The sequence below is a fragment of the Moschus berezovskii genome, chromosome 11, assembly GCF_049115385.1.
Source record: "Moschus berezovskii isolate FMDL1 chromosome 11, NW_MosBer_1.0, whole genome shotgun sequence".
Lineage (NCBI taxonomy): Eukaryota > Metazoa > Chordata > Mammalia > Artiodactyla > Moschidae > Moschus > Moschus berezovskii.
In genome coordinates this window covers 108,786,028-108,803,664 of record NC_142470.1, presented here as the reverse complement: position 1 = coordinate 108,803,664, position 17,637 = coordinate 108,786,028, and the positions used below count along the sequence as shown (strand labels likewise).

Here is a 17,637-nt window from a genome sequence, read left to right as displayed (position 1 = left end):
AACATCAATTTTATGGCACTCTGCCTTCTTTATGGTCCAGGTCGGACAACCGTATGTGACTGCTTGGAAAACCATAACTTTGACTATACAGAGCTTTGTCAGCAAAGTGATGAGTTTGCTTTTTAACACACAGTCTAGGTTTGTCATAGCAACAGAATTTACTACACATATTTGTGTCGCTTTAGATTCTAAATGGCTTTTTATGTAATAAACTGAAAGTGAGATTAGGGATGATGCATACTTCTAAAATACATAGACTTCTGTCTCTGTTACACATTTGTATTTATGTGTGAACATATGTATGTATTTAGGTGTATGGAGAAATAGTACACGTTATGGACTTCTTTAGACCTAAGTTAAGATGGCATGTGTTCACATGGGGATACATTTGTACATATTTTTATTTTTATTGTGGCACCTGCACTATTTTTTAATACAACAAAACATATCTTAAGTTCATATATACGTTGCCCAATGCTAAAGGGAGTAAAGGCTTTTGCTTGAACCAACAGCAAAATAAGATAAAATGTTTTATTGTGGATATTAACAAGCTCAGACAGATCCTTTCAATTATGAGAAGAAAACACTATTTCTAGCCATTAGATGAAGATTTTAGTGAGTAACCAAGCATAAAATGCTTCATTTACATAGTTTTTTTCTTTTTTTTAATCAGAAAGTTAAGTCTTTTCTCTCACATTTCTTAAGATAGGATATAGGAACTTACCTGAAATAAGCAGGTTTTGGTTAGCTGAACAATAGTCAGATGGCTTTTCATTTAACCAGATTCATTGGGGATTTAAATCCCTGTGCTACTGTCCTTTGGCTTTGATGTTATTCAAATATTTCCTTAACTATATTTCTGCTTCTGTATATCCCCACATGAATTCAGGAACAAATTAGCAAAGGCTAAGTGTTTTTGCTTCACTATTTTCAGCAAATTGATTCATGGTAGAATGAAAACTGCAAATTTTCTTTGTGGTGTGCTTCACAGTTAGCCTTAAACTATCTCCTTCTCTAGTCAAAGAGGAAACGTAATCAAACTCAAAAAAGTTCTCCCTCCATCATTTCCAGCTCCTTTTGATTGGTTGTTTTGCTTCTGAAACACTATCCTTTACTGTCTCATTTTGGAGTATTATTATACTTTGCATTACCTTTTTTATTAAATTATAATGCATATAAAATAAAGTTCACCCCTTTAATGTATACTGTTCTTTAGCTTTTAGTGTATTTTCAAGACTGTTCAGTTATCACCTGTCTACTTCAGAACATTTTCATCACTCCAATAAGAAACAACAAGCTTATTAGCTGTCGTTCCGCTTTCTTCCCTCCCTGAGCCCTGGAAACCACTCCTTTCTGATATGGCATGGTTTCCTATTCTTGGCCTTGCATATAAACAGAATCATGTAGTATGTGTTTTTATTCTGTCAGGCTTCTTGAGTATACTGTTTTCAGTGTTCATCTATATTCTTGAACGTATAAGTTTGTTTCATTAAGTGACACAATAGTAATTCATTTTCAGGCTATAACACATTTTATTGGTCCATTGTTAGATGATTGTTGGGTTATTTCTATTTAGTTGTGAATAATGATGCTATAAACATTCCTGCCAGTGCTATCTTTTAAGGCAGCCCTCATCACCAAATATCATCTTATTCCCATCCTCGAACCACATGTCATCCAGGGATATTTAATTGATTTCTGTGACTCTCTCACATTCTCTAAATTGTGCACTCTTTTTTGAATTATGTTTATTTTGTTCATTTGAGAATCTCTCTACTACAATTAAGGCCTCAGAAATATGATCAATGCTTATTTTGCATTTCCTAAGCTCCCTGGTACAAAAAGACGAAAAGTAGGGCTTTCTAAACAACTATTATTAAGTATTTCTTGTTATCAAAGTGATATAAAATAAATAAAATATACCTGTTAGGGGAATTTTAATATAGATATGGCTCATATGTCCAAAGATGACCCATTTAGAAAATTGCACAGGTATGATAACTTTTCTAAATCATCAGAGTTCCATTTTATTCCTAAAATACTGTGTTTCCTGGGAGCTCAGATGGTAAAGAATCTAAAATTTGGTCTCACAACTTGGTATCTCTGATGTGACTGGACTATTTCTTAGCATCCCAGAACTAGTTTTCCTTTCACAACGACCTGAATGACCAAAGGGTTAGTCACTCTCCCTCTATATGTGTGCTGTTTAAGAAGTGCTTCATAAAGGCACTTTGTGTACATATATGCACAACAAAACTAAGAAGAGACTGCACACTTCCTCACAGATTTAATAACAATAACATAAAAAACTATTAATAAGCAAATCAGTACTTAGAAATTCCACAGGACTGGAAAAGGTCAGTCTTCATTCCAATCCCAAAGAAAGGCAATGCCAAAGAATGCTCAAACTACCGCACAATTGCACTCATCTCACACGCTAGTAAAGTCATGCTCAAAATTCTCCACACCAGGCATCAGCAATATGTGAACCGTGAACTTCCAGATGTTCAAGCAGGTTTTAGAAAAGGCAGAGGAACCAGAGATCAAATTGCCAACATCTGCTGGATCATGGAGAAAGCAAGACAGTTCCAGAAAAACATCTATTTCTGCTTCATTGACTATGCCAAAGCCTTTGACTGTGTAGATCACAATAAACTGTGGAACATTCTGAAAGAGATGGGAATACCAGACCACCTGACCTGCCTCTTGAGAAACCTGTATGCAGGTCAGGAAGCAACAGTTAGAACTGGACATGGAAGAGCAGACTGGTTCCAAATAGGAAAAGGAGTACGTCAAGGTTATATATTGTCACCCTGCTTATTTAACTTCTATGCAGAGTACATCATGAGGAACCTTGGGCTGGAAGAAACACAAGCTGGAATCAAGATTGCCGGGAGAAATATCAATAACCTCAGATATGCCGATGACACCATATCTGCACACTTTATGGCAGAAAGTGAAGAGGAACTAAAGAGCCTCTTGATGAAAGTGAAAGAGGAGAGTGAAAAGGTTGGCTTGAAGCTCAACATTCAGAAAACAAAGATCATGGCCTCTGGTCCCATCACTTCATGGAAAATAGATGGGGAAACAATAGAAACAGTGACAGACTTTATTTTTTGGGGCTCCAAAATCACTGTGGATGCTGACTGCAGCCATGAAATTAAAAGACGCTTACTCCTTGGAAGGAAAGTTATGACCAACCTAGATAGCATATTAAAAAGCAGAGACATTACTTTGCCAACAAAGGTCTGTCTAGTCAAGGCTATAGTTTTTCCAGTGGTCACGTATGGTTGTGAGAGTTGGACTGTGAAGAAAGCTGATCGCCGAAGAATTGATGTTTTTGAACTGTGGTGCTGGAGAAGGCTCTTGAGAGTCCCTTGGACTGCAAGGAGATCCAACCAGTCCATTCTAGAGGAGATCAATCCTGGGTGTTCATTGGAAGGACTGATGCTAAAGCTGAAACTCCAATACTTTGGCCACCTCATGCAACGAGTTGACTCACTGGAAAAGACTCTGATGCTGGGAGGGATTGGGGGTGTGAGGAGACGGGGACAACAGAGAATGAGATGGCTGGATGGCATCACTGACTCGATGGACGTGAGTTTGAGTGAACTCCGGGAGCTGGTGATGGACAGGGAGGCCTGGCATGCTGTGATTCATGGGGTCGCAAAGAGTCGGACACGACTGAGCGACTGAACTGAACTTAGAAATTAACAGAGTTCTACAATGAGCTCATTGATAGTTTGGGAAGAATAAAGCAAATTGTACACTTTTCACATATTTTCCTTAGATATACAGTACCTCTTTATCTTTCTTTTGAATTTTTGCCATACTTTACCTGCTCTGATGAACAAAAATGGTCAGAAATATTGTAAGTCACTTCTGAGTCTAGCCTTTAAGGAGACAATATCTAAAAGTCATGACCTACAGTAAAGAAAGTCTGACAAATCTGAATAACAGATTTGACAAGTTCTGAGATAACATGGACTGGGAAGAGGAGAATTTGAGTCTATCTTGCTAGTCATTTACATCCTGTGCAGTTATGAAAGACCTTGCAGTCTAAACATCTTTCCATGAATATTTCATGTATCCTCAGTTAACATGAGAAAAAAAAACAAGATAATGAGTCAATGGTCATTCTTCTAAGTTATTTGGGTTTGAAATACAGTTTTATGTAGTAAGAGATAACAGGAGCTGTGTGGGGAAATAAATCAGAGAGAAACAGATTTTAAGTGTGCTGTGCTTAGTCACCCAGTCGTGTCTGACTCTCTGTGACCTCAGGGACTGCAGCCCGCCAGGCTCCTCTGTCCATGGAATTCTCCAGGTAAGAATATGGGAGTGGGTAGTCATTCCCTTCTCCAGGGAATCTTCTCACCCAGGAATTGAACCAGGGTCCCCTGCAGTGCAGGCAGATTCTTTACCATCTGAGCTACCAGGGAAATTGCATATATATATAAAGATTGAAGAAAATCTTTGAAAACCATATATTTATCTGACAGAGAGATAATGCCTTTTGCATCATATGTCCATGAATGGACCCGAAGATTTTCATATTGAGAGAAGTAAGTCAGACAGAGAAAGGTACATATCATAAGATAGCACTTATATGTGAAATCTAGAATATGGTACAAGCAACATTTTTACAAAACAGAAACAGAGTCACAGATGTTTGGGTTCCTTTTCTGATTGTTTCTTTTATTTGTTTCTTGCTCTCATCTACATTGTTTTCTCTAAAACTACGAAATTCAGCAGGTTAAAGTTCATTTAATTAGTCCATTCTTAATTTGGGGGAAAAGATACCTAGTGAAAAATTATGTTTCTTATTTAATTGTTATTCCCATTCTTGGTATAATAATCCCAAATGTTGTTTATTATTTTAGTCATTATGTCATGTCTGAGTCTTTCATGACCCCGTGGACTGTAGCTCACCAGGCTCCTCTGTCCTTGGGATTTCCCAAGCTAGAATACTGAAGTGGATTGCGTTTTTCTTCTCCAGGGAATCTTCTCCCAGGGATCAAACCTGTGTCTCCTGTGTTAGCAGGCAGATTCATTACCACTGAGCCACTAGGGAAGCCAAATCACATCAATACTAAGGTATCAAGTACAGTACTCTATGGAGATATTTTTAAGGCAAAGATCAAACCACATAACTGTTAATAATTTCTCACTAAAATCAAGAAACTTTTGCATTTGTATTACAAAAGAGTTTTATTATCATTATTTACTTCACTGTCACACATATGGTATATATAGAATTGTTTTAGTCATCTCATTCTACTATGCATTTTAATTTTCCCCTCAGCTACATTCTTGTCTTCTGGGAAAAATCCCTTTTGTTGCATTTCATTCATCCAGAACCCAGCTTTAGCTTTTTAACAGTGCTGTTATCAAGACCATGTTGACTACAACTTTTCAATCTACTCTCACCCAACAAATTAAACCTGAGTTTGGGTAGGTAAATTATTATTTTAAATTGGGTAACATAAAGTATCTCCCAATGGGATTTGTGTTTTATTAAAAATGGAGATCTTAAATAATTGAAAAACATGTCTTTAGAAGAAAATGTCTTCCTCATATATAAGCAAGTGGGAAAAAAATCTCTAGGATTTTCCTGGTACCCCTGGTAACATTTAGACAAGTTCTCTATTGCAAATGTGTACTGAGGAGAAAATTACTTTTTTCAGAATGTAGTTTCTGTTCCTCAAACCTAGAGTACTATGACACAGTTCATTGGATGATGCAGTACTAAATACATTATGTCTCACTGCAGCTAACAGAATGACTGGGAGAGCCAGTGTGTGAATAAACAGTGTTTTTCTGTAAGCAAGGCAGCATTTATAATAACATAAAAATGAATACTGCACTGAGATACTCAGTGGAATTATACATTACACTAAAATCACATATGTACACTGAACATTCATTTTGTACAATAGGCCTTTAGATTAAAAAATACAAATGAGATTTCTTACCGTTTCTCATTGCATCTACTTTGCTTAATGAAAATCAGAGTCTAATATACATATAGAAATTTTCATCTAAAAAAGTACACTGCAAATACATTTTCAGAAACGAAACTATAATCATACCCCCCAAAAAATTAATTTGTTGCTTCTTGGCAATTTTACCCACACCCATCACAAATTAATGTTCAATACAATATACCACTTAGCTTGTTTATTTTTGAGGTATATACCAGGGAAATCATATTGCCTTTACATTGCTATGTCTGGCTTCTTTCGCTCAGTATTATGTTTGTGAAATTTCTCCACATGTTGTTGTATGCAGAGGCAGTTCATTCATCTACATTGCAGTCTACTGTTTCAACATACAAACTTACCATAAAGTTATTTATCTAATCCAGAGCAGGAGTCAGTACATTTTACCTAAGCTGAGACATACCATTTATATGTGATTACAGATGGTTGCTTTCGGGATATAGCGAAAAACTGTTTAGGTGTGGCTAAGATTTTATGCCTACAAACCCTAAAATATACTTTAAAGAAAAGCTTGTCAAGTCCTATACTAATGTACTGGGGAAAAATTTAGTTATTTTCAGTGTTATAATATTTCAAATACTACTATGGTGAATATTTCTGTACATGTCTTTTAGTGAAGATACTCATTCTTCCCTCCTGGGCATAATTCCAGGCATGGTATTTTTGGTCCTAGGACATTTGTACAGCCAGCATTAGAAGACTCAGCTATGGAGTTTTACCAAGTGCAGCAGCAATTTTCCATCTACTGTCAATGTGTGAAGGCCGTGGTGCTTCACAACTTCACCAGTAGTTGATATTTCAATTGCTTATATTCTACCATTCTGTAGATGATACCGTATGACTTTACTTTTTGTTTCAGTTTTATTTACCTGAGCACTAGTAAGTTTGAATATCTACTTTTATGAGGAATCTATGAGATTCTGAATTTGAATAACAGGCCACACAATTCTTTGTGTGAACATGAAGTGCTGAAGTGACTCTTTTTTCTTCCATTTTTCAAGTCTGTTCCAATAATAGGGATGGCTTTACATAGAAATAGAGTCATATTTTACAGAGGCAGATTGTATCGTCTGGAAAGGACCTTACAGGTAATCTGGCTGAAGTCCCCATTTTACACAGGGGGTTCTGAGGGATAGAAAGGAAGAGTGATGAGTTCCATTTAGAGTGGCATCGCTACCTGGTCCAGAGCACGTTTCTAACTAGGGAGAGAGATTTCCATGAGGTTAAACGTCACTCCCTCCAGCTTAAACAGAAACCCTCTTATGTATTGGTTTATTGAACGTTAACTACTGCTCTCTTCCTATCAAATGTGGTTCTACAGCCTATGACCACTATGCATCTCCCTCTTCTCTGTGTTGTATAGGTAACCTAGTCTATCATCATGCCACATTTACCGTTAAGAATTTAAATTCAAGGATGAAGAAAGGGACTATAGAATGGAAACTTGACTATAATATTGTCACATTATCCACTGTCACTGATAATACTGCACTTGAACAAACATATTTTCCATCAAGATCGGTGATACATCAGAAGGAGAAAAGGAAAGATAGTGATGAAGACTGAAGTAGACTGGCTAGAATACATCAGAGCCTTTTGATATGTTGCTCCCTTTTTCTGTAAAATTTCATTATAGGAGAGTCTTTACACACCATGTCCAAACTTCTACTTGAGTTATGAATTCCTTAAAAAAATATTCCCATAATTTCTTCTTTAACCTCTGTAATTCCAGACATGAAAGCCAGATATTATGTAGATGTTGTTTGCTGCAGTTCTATTTTTGGCTATCAATTGATGGGCTCAGATTTTCTTTCTTTTTCATATCACTTACATTAGATCCAATAAAACGGACCAATATGCAAATCATATCAGTCTTTAGATAATGTAACAAATATCTGTCATATGAATGAAGATGGATTAATTAGATAATATGTTACATCAAAATCCATTGATGCCCTATATTTTTTAGACTTTAATTTTCAGACAGTACTTTGATCAAGCTGCTTTTTATAGGCAACAGTTCCAAAAGAGTTTGATAAAATGATAAAATATGCTAGGATTAGAAACCTATAAGTCTTTTATCTAAAATAAGAATTCTTTGCAGTATTTTTCCACCATGAGAATTTTTCCTAATATGCCATACATGTATGTGAGCTCAGTCATGTTTGATTCTTTGCAACACTATAGACTATAGCCTGCGAGACTCCTCTTTTCATGGGATTCTCCAAGAAAAAATATTGGAGAGGGTTATGATTTCCTCCTCCGGGGGGGAATTCCTGACCCAAGGATCAAACCCATGTCTCCTGCATCTCCTACATCGGCAGGCAGATTCTTTACAACTGAGACATCTGGGAAGCCCAATATGCCATAAAGTCTCACAAACAACATTTTGAATAACAGAGTAAGTTCTTCGACTTTACTTCCATTCTGAAATACATTCACATAAGGATGTTTTAGAATGGCAACTAGGAAATTTAAGACAATCATTGGCTTTTAGCTTTTAAAATTTTTAAGGATAATTAACAGTCTTTCCGTAGCTTATGGTCCTTCAAATATATGGCCATATCTTCACTTTCTCAACAAACTGATTCAGTGCTTAGCCTTCAAGAAACAAGAACAAAGGTAAATATCAATAACTTATAGCTGTTTATTTCTAATGTAATTATTATGCATGTCTTTATGGATCCATTATTAGTGTCCACAACTAATTCACATGCATTCCCCCCCGCAAATACTGTTGTATACATGTGTAAACAATATGTATATTCAATTATGCTTTAAATATATATATGTATGCATGAACGTACATGTATTAACATAGGCTTCCCAGTGGCACTAGTGGTAAAGAACCCACCTGCCAATGCAGGAAACATGAGACATGGAGTTTGATTCCTGGATTGAGAGTATGTCCTAGAGGAGGGCATGGCAACCCACTCCAGTATTCTTGCTTGGAGAATCCCATGGACAGAAGAGCCTGGGTGTCTACAGTCCACTGGGTTGCAAAGAGTCAGACATAACTGAAGCTGAAGTAACAACATACAAACACGTACACAAATATTAACATACATGTATATATGATTTATGAGCATTCTTTGCTAAAGGATTAAGCATCCCATCTCTGTTATCCAAACACTGATTATTGTCTGGTGACATAAAATTGTGAAATAAGCAAATATGTAATGAATCAAAAATAGCAAACAACATTTTAAGTGCTTGTTGGTGCTAATTATATCACAGTTACACAAAATTAACTGAGGGTTTAGTATATACCATATATATTTGTGTATATATATATATTCACATCTATATGCATATGGGCTTCCCTGGTAGCTCAGCTGGTAAAGAATCTGCCTGCAACGCGGGAGACCCTGGTTTGATTCCTGCATCAGGAAGTTCCCCTGGAGTGGCGATAGGCTACCCCTCCCCCCGACCTGAGTATTCTTGTGCTTCCCTGGAGGCTCAGATGGTAAAGAATCTGCCTGCAATGTGGGAAACCTGGGTTTGATCCTAGGTTGGGAAGATTCCCTAGAGGAGGACATGGCAATCAACTCCAGTATTCTTGACTGGAGAATCCCCATGGGCAGAGGAGCCTGGTGGGCTACAGTCCATGGGGTAGCAAAGAGTCAGGCACAACACAGCTCACATGTGTATACACATACATATATATATGTGTGTGTGTATATATATATCTTTTGCAATAGTTCTAGACATTTTGCTTTTGGATTTACAGCCCTCAATTTTTATTTCATGATGATTTTAAGTCTTATTATGAATTACTTTACTTTATTTCCTTAATGTTTAATATTAACACTAACAACTTTTAGTACAGACTCTACAAGATGTACTATAACATATAAAGGAAATAAGTGCTGAAAATGCTCAATAAATGCACAATCAGTCTTAGGGAAATTGAAATAACATTTGAATGAAAAAGTGAAACAAAAATTAACTTAATTAGAAAAGTCCAAAGTTTTTTAAAAACAGTGGCACATTTAAATTCTGGACACACACTAAGCAGACTTGTGAGGGGAACTGTAATATATTTTAGGATTGAGGTTTAATCCAAATACTTCTTTATTTAGGAATCTGAGAAATTTATGTTTCTCATGTGTTATGTCATATACTTTTTAAATTAAACAAGTACTATATATGTATGTGGGTGTGTACACATGCATATGATGTAGATATTTAAAAATGCATAAAGGACAAAAGGACATTTTGTCTTGATCTAGAGAGTAGGAAGAACTTGGCCTGAAATACATGAAGAGCTGAAATACATTCCAGAGTTCCCTGGAAGATTGCCACAGCAGTTAGGTGAAAGGTGCAGGTGGAAAAAGCTTTGAATCTCCCCTCAGCAGAGTGGATCTTCAAGACTGAAAGGATATAACAATAAGAGACAAGGACTCCCGAAATGGTACTCAGTTCAATGAAGCCAAAAACGGTGAATATCACTAATTCATTGATATCAGAACAAGATAGCAATAGGAGAGGAGGAACATCACAAAAAAAAATGGTTAATCACAATTGACCCACAGCTAATGTCGTGTGTATCAGAGCATCTGCCATTCCCACCAGGTAAACCCCAGCCATAAGCAGGGAGCACACCCCGCTGGACTTGCTGACCGCATAGAGCGAGGGGCTGCTGATGGCCTTGTACTGGTCATAGGTCATCACGGCCAGCAGGAGACACTCAGAATCTGCAAAGGTACAGAAGACCAAGAATTGCAGATCTCAGCCATAGGAGGGGATTACTTTGTTCTTGGAAAATAGGTCCATGATCATCTTGGGGTAAATTGCAGTGGAATAGCAGAGGACACAGAAGGAGAGGTGACCGAGGCAAAAGTACACGGGTATGTGCAGCTGGGGATCCATCTTAATCAGGAATGTCATCCCAAGATTTGCCAAGTGGCCACTGAGATAAACAATTAGAACCATGGTAAATATGGTCACTTTGTCCTTGGTGTTATCAGTAATTCCCAAGAAAATGAATCCAGTCATGGAGGAGCAACTCCCTCCATCCATTTTTCTTTGTTCTTGTCTAAGCTCTCAGAAAATGATCAAGAAAAGGACAAAGGGATGTGTAACACTTCTGCACATCTGCAACATATCGTAAGGTAGAACACAATTCTACCTGCAATTGTCTTCATATTCAGAAAATTATACATTTATGCACGCACTCTTGAAACAGGCATAACTGTTATTGCTCAATGAAAACAAATACCTGGTGTAGAACGTTGAGAAACTGAACCAAATCTAAATGTAGTTTGTGAGGCATGTTCTTTCTACAAGCTTGTCTCTGAGCCTTCCTTTCTTTACTTCAGAGAATACATTTGATTAATTTACCTGTCTTCTCTTCAAAGGAATGTGGATGAGACTCTAATGTTAGAGATGCCTGGCTGTAAGCGTCAGGACTAAGCGTTTTCTATGAATATTCATGTGGATACAAACCAAGATAACAATTTCAATATTTCTCAAAACCATGATTGTTTTAAGAGTATCTGTATCAGTTCCAGAAATAATGAGCATATCATGGGTTGATCATAATAAAATAATTATGTTTCTGGTTTTGGTTTATGTTACGTTCAGTATTTGGTGAGACATTAAACAAGTATTAATGAGCAGTTCTCTAGATGTGTTTTGTCATAATATTAATTACCTTTCTGTGGGAATTGTCTGGTGCCAAAGAAAGAATCTCTTTACTCATGGAAGGGAAACATTTCTATGAACTTATTTAACACATATATTTTTATCTCTTGAGCTACCCTTAGCTCAGCTGGTAAAGAATCAGCCTGCAATAAGGGAGACCTGGGTTTGATCCCTGGGTTGGGAATGAGCTCTTGGAGAAGGAACTAGCTATCCACTCCAGTATTCTAGCCTGGAGAATTCCATGGACTGTATAGTTCATGGGATCACAAAGAGTCAGACATGACTGAGTGACTTTCACTTTCAATTGTTTCTGAAATATGTAGACTTATCTCCATTATGTTTGCATGCATTTATATGTGTGTCATGGGGCAGATTCATGTCAATGTATGGCAAAACCAATATAATAATTAGCCTCCAATTAAAAAAAATTATATGTGTGTCACATGTTTCCATGTGTGTGTGTCTTGGATAATATGTGAAAATTGGAATATGAGTGATGTGTATATTTTTTAGACCTAAAGAATATGGCATATTGTTTATATGAAGTTCAGTTTTTCACAGGTTGTTATTTGTAAGATGGAACCTCAACTACTTTTGAAATAAAGCAACAAGAACCTTCAAACTAATGTTTATACTTGGTTGTTGTTGTTGTTTTGAGACCCCCTGGACTGTAGCCCACCAGGCTCCTCTGTCCATGGGGACAGTATGGTACAATACTGTCTGACCATGGTCAGTATGAAGAATAACAGAATACAGCCCAGTTATTTAACCTGTGCCATTCTGAGACAGTGGTTATAGAGCAAACGAGAACTGAAGCAGTGTGAATAGAATATAAGCGGAGGAGAAAATGTGTTGTTGATTATTAATTATTCCTGTTATAATTTTATGAAATCATTTTTAATGGTGTATATTATTATGTAATGCTATGTATTATTATGTAATATTCCGTTCCGTTCCGTCACTCAGTCGTGTCCGACTCTTTGCGACCCCGTGGACTGTAGCCTACCAGGCTTATCCGTCCACGGGATTCTCCAGGCAAGAATACTGGAGTGGGTTACCGTTTCCTTCTCCAGGGGATCTTCCCGACCCAGGTATAGATAGATGTTAGATTTATAGATGAAGTGAAGAAAATATTTGCAAAACATTTTTGCAGCAAAGAATTTGTAGCTAAACTATACAAAAATGTTTATTAATAATAAAAACACAACCTAATTAAAAATAGGGACAGGATTTGAACAGATACCTCACCAACAGATATATAAATGGCAATTAAATAATGATATAATAAATAATAATGATGAAAATGATAATAAACAGAAAAAACATAAGTTATAGAAATATATTTTGCAATTATACATGTCCTTTTATGTCCAGGCTTCAAGTGCATGTTCTCTGTGGTGCTTCCTAATGTCATGTCAGTTGACCGGCCATTGAAGACACAGGTTGTACGCTTAGTAGCTCATCGTGTTTCTGATACCAGAGAAGGATGCTCCATACTTTCAGTAGTACTTTCACACATAAAAATAAAAGATAGGGAGGAAAACAAATACTTTGCTTGCAATTAACTTTTAGTCTACAAGATGCCACTTAGAAAACGTTTTCAAATTAATTTGGGTTAGCTTGGGTATAGAAGGTTCTTGACTTGCTATTGGACAGCACTTAAGAAAAGGTATTTGATTTGGTATTATTGCTTTCCTAGCATCCCTGTCTCACACCATCTGGTTGCACTTTATGTATTTTAATTTATTAAAGAAATAGATGTATTTAAGATCTATCAAGTGTTTAAAATGATTCAGGCATGATTCTCAGTATTTAGTCAAACATGTAACAGTCATTGATGTAGGTATTATACTCTCCTCATTTTACAGGTCAGACAATTGAGACAGAAAAAATAACTTGATCAAACTGCAGTTGGCTAGTTGGGTACAAGAGATAGCACAGAAACCAAAGGAATCTGACTTCCTCCCTAATCCAGTAATTTTATAAATACAGTCTTGTTAATGAGATATTCTACACATGAAAACACACACAGACACAATCTCTGAGGTTCTTACTATATCTTTTAAGACAACTTAATACAATCTGTTGTAGAATTAACTCCCAGCTCCTAATGATTGGAAGTGACAGACTTTATTTTCTTGGGCTCCAAAATGACTGCAGAAGGTGACTGCAGCCATGAAATTAAAAGACGCTTCCTCCATGGAAGAAAAGGTATGACAAACCTAGACAGCATATTAAAAAGCAGAGACATTACTTTAGCAACAAAGGTCTGTCGAGTCAAAGCTATAGTTTTTCCAGTGGTTATGTATGGATATGAAAGATGGACCATAAAGAAAACTGAGTGCCAAAGAATTGATGCTTTTGAACTGTCATGTTGGAGAAGACTCTTGAGAATCCCTTGGCATGTAAGAAGATCAAACCAGTCAATAATAAAAGAATATTCATTGGAAAGACTGATGCTGAAGCTGAAGCTCCAATACTTTGGTCACCTGTTACGAAGAACTGACTCATTGGAAGAGACCCCATATCTGGGAAAGATTGAAGGCAGGAGAAGGAGACAACAGAGGATGAGATGGTTGGATGGCACCATCAACTCGATGGACATGAGTTTGAACAAGCTCCAGGCGTTGGTGATGGACAGGGAAGCCTGGCATGCTGTAGCCCATGGGGTTGCAAAGAGTCAGGCACAACTGAGTGACTAAACTGAACTGAATAGTTGGAAGGTTTTCCAACTATTAGTTTGCAGCAATTTTGAAACTTTTAAATGTTTCTTTTATCTGGGGGCTATGAAATGTGTTTGGCTCTGTGAAAACAAGTGTTTGATAAAATGCTTGTGTGAAAAATTGTGTATGCGCTGGCAAGGTTGTTGCAGGTTCTTAGCTACAGTTTGTCCCAGGCATTGCAGGGGTAAAGAATCCGTCTGTCAATGCAGGATAAGCAAGAGATACAGGTTCCATCTCTGGGTGGGGAAGATTCACTGGAGGAGGAAATGGCAACCCACTCCAGTATTCTTGTCTGGATAATTCCAAGGACAAAAGCACCTGGTGGGCTATAATCCATGGGGTCGCAAAGAGTTGGACACGACTGAGCATACACACAGCTGGACTTTGTAATCAGGGATTTAGATGAATCCTGGAACCTTATATCTCAGGAGGAATTTATCTTTGGTTTTAAGACTTTTTTAGCAGCATCTTTTACATCTTTGTTTCTCAAACTATAAATCAAGGGATTCAGCACTGGGAATGATGGTGTAGAACACTAACATGATTTTATCAGTGTTGGGAGAATACAGGTAGCTGGGTCGTGAGTAAATGAAGAGCAGAGTTCCCTGGTAGATGGCCACGGATGTCAGGAGAGAAGCAGATGTAGAGAAGGTCTTCTTCCTCCCACTGGAAGAATGGATCTTTAAGACTGAGAGGAGAATGTAAAAGTAGGAGATGATGATGATGATGAAGCAGATAATTTCCACTGAGCTGCCGTATGTGGAGAGAAGCCACTCATTAAGTGACGTGTCTTTGCACGATAACTTAAGCAGGGGAGGGAGGTCACAGAAAAAATGATTAATGACATTTTTATCACAGTATTTCAGAATAAACACAAAGGATGCGTGCACCAGGGAACTCATATTTCCTCCAAAGTATGACAAGACGGTCAACCATATACAGATGCCCTGAGACATTACAGCCATGTACAGTAAAGGGTTACAGATGGCAACATAGTGGTCATATGCCATGGCAGCCAAGATAAAGGATTCGGTATCTGCGAAAGTATAGAAGAAATAAAACTGCAAGGCACAGCCGTGATAGGAAATTGACTTGTTCTGAGAGAGGAAGTTGACAAGCATTTTGGGAACGATGACTGAAGAATAGCAAAGGTCTACAAAAGATAGGTTACTAAGGAAAAAATACATGGGCGTTTGAAGGTGCGGATCAACCTTGATTAGCATCATCAATCCAATGTTCCCCATTAAAATCATAGAGTACAAAGTCAGAAACAGGAGAAACAGGACAATCTGCAGTTCAGGGTGAGCTGGAAACCCTAACAGAATAAACTCAGTCACCAAGGTATAGTTTCCATCTAAAAAGTCCATATTCTGTGCTGTTTTCTTCTTAGGAGAATTCTAACATCCTAAGATGCTATGTTGATACAGAAAAAAAACTAGAAATAATTATAAGTTTATTTTATTGTTTCAACAAACAAGCTATCAAGTCAAGAGTCCCAGACCAAATCTCCTTCCAAATATAAATTCTGAGAAACATATTTCAAAATTTAGTAGCTTTATCTCATGGTTGATAGTTTTATTTGTTTGATTAATAGCTAGTTCTTCCACTGGACAGACATGTGCAGATAACATCTCATATTTCTTACTTTTTTAATTCTCAAGTACAGTACTATAGCTAATACAGAGGATAAATGAATAATGAAGCAATAAATGAAACGATGATAAGAGGAAAAATATATCTGTTATTAAAAGTGTGTTAACTTGAGTACATCTTGCAATGAAAACTCTAGAACAATGTACTCCTTCTGTCCAGTATTTAACAGATAGTAGTGTGTTGTACTCTTGACTGTGATCAGTGATGCAATGAAATGTACTTCAGCTATTTAAAAAATAAAAACAAAAATGATATTAATGAAATGAAAGCAAATGTTAATAAACATCAGCTGAGAGCATGTTTTAGACAGGGACAAGTTTAAGGCAAGTCCTTAAATCCTGTCAAGATACTAAGTCAAGGAGATTAAAGTAATTAACTGCTTTTCTCTTTGGCATTCTTTATCATTCTTGGCTTCTTTAAGCACAGCATAAATATTAGATGACTGAGTAAAGTGGGCAAAAAGTGAGTATTAACTTCTCATCTTTAAAAATCACTCTGTATAGCCTTCTCACTAATTATATATGTGAGCAAACACAAATAGCTGCGTTTAATTTTTATCCTAGTATAATTCAGGATGTTGAGGCTAAGAATTTTGTCAATTTCTGTTTCTGTAATCTCAGAAATTTTCTGGAAGCAAGGAGAATTTGAACATGATTTTGAAATATAAGACTTTTTATTGTAACCTTGAAGGATTACTTCAGTTCAGTTCAGTTCATTTCATTTCAGTCTCTCAGTCGTGTCTGACTCTTTGCGACCCCATGAATCACAGCACGCCAGGCCTCCCTGTCCATCACCAACTCCCAGAGTTCACTCAAACTCATGTCCATCGAGTCGGTGATGCCATCCAGCCATCTCATTCTCTGTCGTCCCCGTCTCCTCCCGCCCCCAACCCCTCCCAGCATCAGAGTCTTTTCCAGTGAGTCAACTCATCGCATGAGTATTGGAGTTTCAGTTTTAGCATCAGTCCTTCCAATGAACACCCAGGATTGATCTCCTTTAGGATGGACTGGTTGGATCTCCTTGCAGTCCAAGGGACTCTCAAGAGTCTTCTCCGGCACCACAGTTCAAAAGCATCAATTCTTCAGCGATCAGCTTTCTTCACAGTCCAACTCTCACATCCATACATAACCACGCAATATAAAATAGTTTTAGGGATACGTATAGTTAATTTTTAAAAATGAGATTTTTTTCTGTTGTATTTCCAATTTTTAACTTTGACATTCTGCATATTTAGCTGTTTTATTGTAAAACAAAATTCATCAGCTAACCACTCAATATTTTTGAATGGTATTTAATTTTTAAAAACTGTATATTTCAATATAGTGTCTACAAATTCAACATTCATAATTTTTATTCAGATTTTTCTGCTCAAAGAATTCTAAGCTGGTCTTCCTGTCCAGGAACTCTCATAAGGGTAAGAGGCATGTTCATCTAGCATTTATATTCATTAAAGCGTTCAAACTAGAATGTTCACCTGTTACACACTTATTGTAAGAAATACATCCACCACAATAGCTATCTCAGAGCCTCCTAAATTACAAAGGGCTTCAATAATTGCAACAATTCTGCTGAATACCTTTAATTAATTGTTTTTTGGTGGTTTTTTTTTTTTTTTT

General features: G+C 36.9%; 2 pseudogenes; both read right to left on the bottom strand.

Annotated features, from left to right (window-relative positions):
- Positions 1-4,170: 4,170 nt before the first annotated feature.
- Positions 4,171-11,024, bottom strand: LOC129539690 (olfactory receptor 5W2-like; annotated as a pseudogene).
- A 3,768-nt stretch (positions 11,025-14,792) lies between these two features.
- Positions 14,793-15,735, bottom strand: LOC129539965 (olfactory receptor 5I1-like; annotated as a pseudogene).
- Between the last annotated feature and the right edge of the window lie 1,902 nt (positions 15,736-17,637).